Source organism: Callorhinus ursinus, unplaced genomic scaffold (assembly GCF_003265705.2).
Source record: "Callorhinus ursinus isolate GAN/ISIS: 27379988/994484 unplaced genomic scaffold, GSC_fseal_2.0 scaffold85, whole genome shotgun sequence".
In the NCBI taxonomy this organism is placed as follows: domain Eukaryota; kingdom Metazoa; phylum Chordata; class Mammalia; order Carnivora; family Otariidae; genus Callorhinus; species Callorhinus ursinus.
This window is the reverse complement of record NW_027397147.1, coordinates 298461-307786: the sequence shown is the minus strand read 5'-3', so window position 1 is coordinate 307786 and position 9326 is coordinate 298461. Positions and strand designations below refer to the sequence as shown.

General features: G+C 43.8%; 1 protein-coding gene across 3 annotated transcripts in view; it reads left to right on the top strand.

The window, feature by feature from the left end:
* DCUN1D3 (defective in cullin neddylation 1 domain containing 3) overlaps window positions 1-9326 on the top strand; it is a 34995-nt gene that overhangs the window by 281 nt on the left and 25388 nt on the right. Inside the window, exon 1 of one of the 3 annotated variants that reach the window (XM_025855377.2) lies at window positions 201-311. The exons of 1 other annotated variant lie outside the window; for it this stretch is intronic. The gene's annotated coding sequence lies outside the window, so the exon portion shown is untranslated. Of the gene's footprint in view, window positions 1-200; window positions 385-9326 lie in introns of those variants that run through there. One more of the 3 variants, XM_025855376.2, reaches the window with a different exon arrangement.

Here is a 9326-nt window from a genome sequence, read left to right as displayed (position 1 = left end):
CCAGTCCAGCTCCTCCTAGCCCTCCCTCCGCGTCGCTAGGCCTTTGCCCTTACTTGGCGACGGCTTCGTACGCCTTTGCGTACGTCGTGACGCAATCTTCCACCCGTTCCTCCCCGCCCCTTTTCTATTCTCCCTCCTGGAGCGGGCGGCCTGCGGGGTTACCGGAAGTGATGATGCAGGAGGCGATGGAGGGGGCGGGGCTTGGGGGCGGCCGCCGCCGGTGGGCCGCAGATGAAGAGGAGGCGGCGGCAGTGGTGGAAGAAGAGGAGGCGGCGGCGCGGGTAGAGAGCCTGGAAACGCGAGCGGGGATGGTAGGTGGTTTGGACCTGCCGGGCCGCCGTCGTTTCCAGAAAGGGTTTGACTGGAGGAACCTCTGGAGCAGCTGTGAGTTTGGGGGGGTTTAAGGAGAAGCGGGGAACATTGAGAGATGAAGGGGCGGGGGTTGGGTACCTTCGAGAAAAGGGGGTGGAAGGGGAGGAGTGGAAATCAGCTCCTTGTCTGGACTGGTCCCTTTGGAAGAGGCTGTGAGGGGAGCCTGTGGCGTGTCAGCCGCAGGGCTCAAGAAAACTTAACCTACTGTCCCTGCCTCCCCACCGCCGGCACCCCTCAACCCAGGCCTGGGGATCTGGGGCTGGAGCTGCCCTGGAGAGGGTGCAGACTCTGGTCCTATGGCCCGGGTAAGCGCTGTGAGGTGGGAGTCCAAGCGGGAGGTGGTGGGTGAATCTCCAGCTCCCTCCGCCCTCATTTTCCTCCCCACCCCCATCCTTCTTTTTAATCATTAACAGCCGTGGAATTAAGGGGCTCAGACCTGAAGGCCTTTCTGTGCACCTTTGCTATAAACGATAACCATCTGTGCCTGAGGTAATGGGGCTGGAAGCTTTGCCTGTATCCTGTATAGGAAGTGGGACGGGGTGACAGATGTATTGTTTTTTTCCATTCCCCTTCACCCCTTACCTTACCCCATATACATCCCTCGTTTCCACCTCAGTTCTCTGTGGCTAGGTGGTAATCTTGGTGGGTTTTGGTGGTTTTTTTTTTTTTCCCTTTATGGCACTTGGTACCTTGGTTACCTCTTTTGAATTTGGTGTTCAGCCTCTATCCCAGATCTTAACTGCAAGCTTTGTAATACTTCAGTTACAGGCTGTGTCACATTGGGAGTACCTCTCAATGCCTGGTAGCTCCAAATTAAGATGAGCATTTTCTCCTATGAATACTGGAATTCCAAAGTCCTTGCAAGGATTCCTAAATGGCATCATAGCCCAGGAATCAAAGTCTCTTGTTCTAAATACTTTATGTGTGAGGAATTTACATGTTGTCAACTCTTTCCAAAATGATTTGATGTTAAGCTAATTCTGGATTTCTGTGTTTCTCTCCACCCACACTTCATGATGCACTTCAGAGAACAGAAAACCCCATATTACTTTTTTGTTTCTGCAATTGGACAATAGCTCTTTTATCTTTTTCTCCGTTTGTGTGTCGGGCACACAAGTCTTCAGTGACACATTTGGCTTGTGCTGATTTCCGTCTTATTTATTTAGCTGATTCTTTGTGTATAGATGGACTTAAATGAGAAAATGTGATGTTTTAAAAAAAGAATACAAACCAATAATGGAAAAATTATTTGAAGAAAGCAGAGAATGATTAGAAGATCTCTTTATTGATGTTCTGTTTAAAAAAAATCACCAAGTAGTGCTCTTTTAGCTTGTCGTAGGAATTTCAGAATGAAATGTAATGATTCCTATTTTGGTGTTGATATTTTCTTGGAAGTCCTCTGTTGAATGTGGAACTGTGTTTTCTGAAGGACTTTAAGAGATAGTGCCTAAATTTTAGGGATCCTTTGATTAGAGTGCATCCGTAAATCCTGGCCCTCTATAACTGAATTTATATGCGTATTGCTAGAGGAATTGTAATGGATCCCATCCTACTCATCAGGGCTTTCAGGCCTGATAAAATAATATTTAATGCTTTGTACAAGTAACAGCATGTTTAGATGTTTCACAGAACTATAACAAAAGAAAAGAATGACCACTGTTCTCACCTTAATTGATTTGGAACCAAAGAATTAAAAGTCCAAAATTCATTCATTCAACAAGCAGTATTGACCAGCTAGTAAATCCTAGCCGTTATTTTGGGCTCTCAGTGGACAAAGGTGAATGCAAGCATAAGGTCTGAGCTCTCATGGAGCTCACACTGGAGTGTGTGGGGACAGAAGAAATAAGCATAGAAATCAGATTTTGATAAGTGCTGAAGAAAGAGTGATGTGACAGAAAGTGTCTCATTGGGATGCAGTCAAGGAAGACCTTTCTGAGGAGGTGACACTTAAGTTGAGCTTTAAATAAAAAGAAGCCAGCCATGCAGATATAGGGGAGGAGCCTTCCAGGTTCAGGGACTGGCTAGTGCAGAAACTGGCAAGAGTGACTGGCTAGTTCTAGGGCCTAGGAAGAAAGGGATGGGGTGGAGAGGGTGTAGGGAGGTGAGGGAGAAGGGAAAAGGGGGGGGCAGTAACAGCCAGAGCCTAGTGAGCAAAGAGGAAATGAAAAAGTCTAAGTCAAGATTGGTGGAGGCTGGGCTCAGAATAGGTAGGCAAAATAAGAGTAAGAAGAAGGAAATAGAAAGCGATGCTCCTTTTTGGATCAATTCTGTTTCTTTTCCTAGAGTATTATCACTTACTATTTTGCAGGTACTATTGGACTATTGCAATAAAAGAAAAAGTCACCCCGCTGAGTGGGGAGAGGAGGCAAGGTGGCTGTGGTCACCTGGGTCTTTTCTGGCAGATAAATGTCAAACTGTGTTCAGAATTCAATGGAATGTTCAACTGAGAACACACTTTTTTTTTTCCTTAGAGTATCCTGTCATATGCTGCTATTTAAAATTGCATAACAAGTACTCTGCATATGTTCTAATATATGAATCCTCCTTTGCTTCCAGCCATGTATGAATTTAGGGTTGAAGACTGGGCAAATGATAATAACATACCCCTGTTGGTCTACAAAGACGTCCATCGGGATCTAAGTTTGTTTTGTAGGGAGGCAGGTTTTATGTTGCAATATTTCCACTCTTGTCTGGTCTGCCTGGTGACTAATAACACTCAGCTGAGGTGTAGGTTGGTGCTAAAAGTTCACTCCGTGGATTACATTAGATAAATGACCATTGTGGGCTCAATCCCACTATGTCGGCATCTTTGGGCTGGCATGTAACCAGGGGATGTAACCTACTTTTGCCTTCTGTTGGGACCATTCATCTCCAATAGTCAGCTGCTTTTCAGCCTCACCTTGACCAGATTGTCCACTTGAGAAGCCCAATCAGGACTCCTCCTTGATTTGGCCCTCTTCTGCCATGTCACAGTGCGCTGAAACAGAAAGAATACACTGTTTTCTTCTTTTGAACCCCACAACAGTGACTAGTGTGTTCTTTGAGTGAATTGGCCCTTTGAGCCATGCGGTTGAGAGACTTAAATATTGCTTGGGCTATTTGTAGTAAAGTTGGTATTAGAAATGCTAAATAAAACCTTTTAGTGTTTGGGGAAAAATAAATCAGAAATTGAGGACCCGTCACCTGTTTTAAGTTCTGGTATTTTAGTAGCATCGGTAGATGGATTGTGAGAACTAACTTGAATAGAGCCAGTTGGGCAGTCCTGAGGGTAATGAAGGGAGTGGAATAGAGCCTGGTACTGAATTACTGAATTCCGACTTGAATACAAATGGAAAGTCTTAGTTAGCAAGCTAGTGACTAAAGTGAACAGCTAGGACCTTGCAAACAATAGACTCCACTCTCCATACTGCAGAGTAACACAAGGGAATGGAGAGCTGATAATGAAATACATATATACTGGGCTTTGATCTAGATTAAAGAATTTTGGACTTTGTACGCTAACGCTGGACTTCAAATGCTCTAGCCAATGGGTTATTAAGGTGTCCACTACTCAGTGGTTTATTATAACGCAAGTATGAAAATATCCTGTAGGCTGAAATTTCATCAGCCAGTTTGGAGACTGGTGGCGTTTTTCTAATTTCTGAAAGGGGGTGGATGGGTGGGAGGGGACTTGAACACAGGGAGAAGCCATTGACTCCTACGTTGGCCGCTGATTGTGTTTGGGGAAAGACTCCACAAATCTAAGTGAAGTTGAGTCTTGGACCTGAGCTGGCCTTTTAATATAGGGTACCAGTTGATTTCTTTCTTAAACTTTGGGAGCTTTTGGACACACTCTGAAAGGCGGGCAACCTAGGAGGCCAGTTGATGCCACTTATTCTTGGAGTTGTGTTCTGTATTGCATTAGGTGACTTAACATGAACCTGATACGGCTACTGTTTTGATGTCTGTGCTGCAGTAAGGAGAGTTAATTGTACACTGGCTGCCAGTTGTTTTGAGGTGAAGATGTGGTAACTCAGATTGAAACAATGGTAATTATTTGGTAACTCCTATTTCCCCAGTCCGTGGTAATTTACAGTTACCTCTTGGTGTCTGTTTACAGATGTAGATACCAGTGAACCAGGACCAACTCTCCCTAAATGTTGCACGGTGTGCTGAAGCTGTTTGCACAGCGGACCAGGGTGTTTGAGTTAGTGTCTTTCAAGTCTAGTTTCACTGGTTCTTGTGTCTTTTTCTAGGTGATGGAGGGTCCTGTTTCTTTTGGGGACATAAGGAGATTACCATAGCACCTGGCCATTTAATTAATGAGTGATTACAAACTAGAACTAGACATATTAATTTAGCAAAATGATGAGAGAGGTTGGAAATGGATCAAAGTCTAATTCTTTGAAGTGATATGCCAGAAGGAAGAAAATGGGAGGGGGAGAGTCCCAAAGAATCTTCTTTTAGATGTGTGTGAATGAAACTTTATTTAAATACCATCCATCAGAATAGGGAAACTCAGTAAGTCACTTCTTGAGGTGGTGATTAGCACTTGTTGTGGTAAAATAAGCTGCCTGTGGCCAGTGCCCTGATACCAACCTGAGTGCTGGAAAGGTAGGCATCATGTTAATGGTGAGGGTGTGGCTTTGCTTGGGACTGTCCTGTGAGCTGTGCTGTGTTGTTGGGTTTGGGGCTGAATTGCAGCATGGAAGCTTAGATTGCGGAGCTTTAGGAAACGTCATCTATGTTCCTGTTCTGCCCTGCTGGAGGGCTCAGCCTGAGGATCTAGGGACTGGAAATAATTCTGTCATTGAGGCCTATAAATCCAGACCAGATATGACTGACAGAGGATCTTGGATAGCAACCCTTCAGGACTTCTCATCTTTTTTTGGAGAGTGTTTAGCATCTTTTGTAGCCACTGCCCCAGTCTCTGCCTGTCATTCCAGGAGACAGTGTGCAGGAAAGACTTGCCACCTTATTTTATTAATAGATTGCTTCCATCCTATCAGGACTACAGAGTTTGGTTATAGCTTTTAGCTCCTGTTGGTTGATGAAGAGTTTGGACTCTGCAGTGTCTGCTTAAGGTGCGTTGTTATATGATCTGTAATTCTGATTCTGAACAAGACTCAAGTCCTAGCATTTACTGTATTGGATGCATTCCTCTTCCTCCAGTTTAGGAAGAAGCAGGAAAAAGACCCTCAGAAAACCTTAGAATGTCTGTTGTGGAGTTTTTTCAAACTGGACTATATGGAACCCTCTTGCAGGTCATTGCTGGAGTACATTTTGGTGGAATGAGCGGGTTTTGCTGTCTTTCTCCCATTTCACCCCACGGTGCTTCACTCTGAAAGTTAACTTTACTATTCTGTTATATTGGGCTTCCTCAGAAGATCTCAGTCAAACAAAATATTCTGAGGCAGAAAACAGGTTGAAAAGCAGTGATTTAGTAAGGAAATGGAAATCTAGAAAGGTTATGATAAAGTTGCTTAAAGTTACGGAGCAAAGTACTGACAACTACAGGACTAGAATCGGGTCTTCTCTGTATTAATTTTGTTTTCTCATTTACACTGCCTCATACGTGTCCTTGTAGGCACTTTGTTTGGGTTTAATTGGAATCCTTGTTGTTTGGTCTTTTGTATATCTTTGGTTCTTTTCTCAAACATTTTGTCACAAACAGCTGTTTTTTCAGAGAAGACTCCTTATAACCACTTTTGAAGCATATACGAAATGAGGTTATAAATGAGTAATGGCACTAGTAAGTAGCTGGCCTTATATCCTCAGAATGCTTCTGAAAGTGATGATAGTACTTTGAAATAGGAGTTGAGGCTTTATCACTCTAATTTTTTAAGATAACTTAGCAGGCATGCTGTAGAGAATACCTGTGCAAAATGCTGAACAGATTACTTTCTTTTCCCAGTGACCTGCCCTGGAATCTGAACTGGAAAACCTGGGTATATCCATTGGCAGAACAGTTTTAGAATAGCTCTGGTGAAGCAAATTTGTTTTCATTTAAACTATTGCTTTATATCTGCATGATGATTACCTAGTGGCTGCTCTTTATTTTTTTTTTAGAGAGGGAGGAGGAAGAGGGAGAGAGAACCTCTAGTGGACTCCTTGCTGAGTGCAGAGCCAGACATGGGGCTTGATCTCATGACCCTGAGATCATGACCTGAGCTGCAATAAAGAGTTGGATGCTTAACTGAGCCACACAGGTGACCTGGCTAGTGGCTGCTTTTTATTAAAAAAAAAAAAACATTTTTTTTTAAGATTTATTTATTTACTTGAGAGAGAAAACACGTGCGTGTGTGTGTGTGCATGCGTGCGCTCAACGCGCACAAGTGGGGACAGGCAGAGGGAGAGAATCTTCAAGAAACTCCCCACTGAGCACACTTGGGCTCATTTTCAGGACCCATGAGATCATGACCTGAGCTGAAACCAAGAGTTGGATGCTTAACCAACTGAGCTGGTCTTTAAACAGAAGGAGAAGGTTAGCAATACCACTGCAGTGAGGGTGCTGGCGCTCTAGTAGTGTGGGTTCTAGGTGTTAAGATCACCTTCCACCTTCCTGCTGGAAGTCCCAGGTCCTCAGAGGAGACATTTTTCTCCATTTCAGCGACCTTTTTTTTCTTCTATGAGTGGAATTCAAGAGCAAGAAGTGATAGAATGAATGCTCTGTGTCCATTTTTTAAGAATGTTTCCATGGTTCTTTTACTCCTAGTAAATTAGTTTTTCTTTGAAATAACTAGTCACTGGTTCAGTCATTTACTCAAAACAGTTGGTTTACAGCTGATGCCTATCTGTGGTAAGGAGAAGTTTGCTTGGGGGTTTCCTAACATTTTATGTAAGAGAAAATTCTGAAGACTTCTAAAGGTATTTAGATAGGTAGGTTCAGTTCAGGGAGGAGGATGTGTAGGAGGGTGGGGTGGGGGTGGTGGGGGGTGGTATTATGGGCTGGGTGTATAAGGTGAAGACAAATGCCCATCAGTGGTCCAGCTGGGAAAGGGTAGAAAATGTTAACAATGGCACTCACTGGGGGAAGAGTGGGTAGGGAAGGAGCAGGCCCACAAGATTGCCCAACTTCAGGGAACACCGTTCACAAGGAGGGGGTTGGAGGCCTGTGGAGTTGGGTAATCCAGTGGCCATGACCAGGACTCAGACCACAGGTGTTCTCTGCCATTACTGGAAAGTATATTTCTGATGGGGAGGGGTGAATGCAGGGATGCAGTATCTGGTTTGACCAGATTGGTCTTAAAGATTGCTTGTGGAGTGCTGGCCTAAGTTTTGAGATCTCTTGTCTCTTTTGATTTTACATTTGACAAATCAGAAGTTGGTAAACAAGAGGGAATGTAATGTCCCTGGGCGCATTAGAGTTTGGGTAAAAGTACATAATGAAGCAAATACTACGTAGTGGTGATTGTCATTTAACAATGTCTACTATCCAAAGGGAACAGTTACATGTAAACTATTGAAGTAATCCCTGATTCTCTCATGGAGACTATAATAAATGTGGAATAAATCACAACTAAAATTATTAAAGAGTAATCATTTTTGACTTCACATTTCTACAACATTCCATGTTTTCTTTAGCAGGTCAAATTAGTTCATCAGTCTTTTCTCTAAAAGAAATTTTATTCTACCAGGTACTCTGGATCTGTCCATAGAGCCAGATTTCCTACTCGCACTGAAAATGGCAAGCAGTGCTCTGATTTAGTGACAGCTGTAGATTTAATGATTAGATCAAGCAGGGAAGTGGCTTCTGAGCCACCAGTTTAATTGGTTTTAACGTGGACCTCTTTTTCTGAGTTTTTTTTTTTTTTAAGATTTATTTATTTGACAGAGACACAGCGAGAGAGGGAACACAAGCAGGGGGAGTGGGAGAGGGAGAAGCAGGCTTCCCGCGGAGCAGGGAGCCCAATGCGGGACTCGATCCCAAGACCCTGGGATCATGACCTGAGCCGAAGGCAGACGCCCAACCGACTGAGCCACCCAGGCGCCCTTTCTGAGGTTATTAATTATGTTGTTCCAACAACAATTCTCTGACACCACCTGAGTGTCCAACAATTCCGTTGACACAAACTGTGTGGAGTTAGTGCATACCCCACAAGTTAATGACTCACTCTCATAGGATTGCCCATGCCCACTTTAGGTACCAGCCACAAATATCAGGTAGCCCCAAGGCACCTGCACGTCTGCCTGGCAGACTACAAATTCGGGGTTCCTCACAACCCCCCTCCCCCAAGTTCAGTAATTTCCAGAACATAGGACTCACAGAACTGGGGAAAGTGTATTTAAAGGATTATAGTTTCATTATAAAGGATACAACTCAGGAATAGCCAATTGGAAGAGATGCATGGGACAAGATATGAATTGGCACAGTTTCCATGTCCCCTCTGGGCATTCCAGGCTCCCAACACATCATTTTGTTCACCAACCCTGGAGCTCCTCTAGCCTGGTTTTAGTTTCAGTTGAGGCTCCTTTATGTAGGCATAATTGATCCAATCATTGGCCTGGTGATTAAACTCCAGCCACCCTCCTCTCCCCTGTGGTCTGGAGATGGGGCTAAATGTTCCAACCTTCTATCAAGTGCCTGGTCTTACTGGTGTGGCCAGCCTCTGTCTTGAAGCTATCTAAGGGCCTCCACTGAGTCATCTCATTAGCATAAACTCCACTGTGGTCCAGCAGGGGATCCTTATGAATAACAAAGGACACTTCTGTCAGTAAGGGCATACCAGGAGTTTTAGGAGCTGGCACAAACTGGGGACAAAGACCAAATATATATATATTTTTTTCAAATGTATTTCTTAATTAATACATTAGTACTCCAGCTTTGCATCCCATAAGTAATGAAATAAGGCCACCTAAAGTTGATTTAGGTGATAAGTAACAATATGCATTTACTGTTGATTTGATGGAGTTTTTTGTTAAAGTGCAAATTGAGTAGCTTCAGGTTACAAGAGAACAAATTCGTCCCTTAGTCA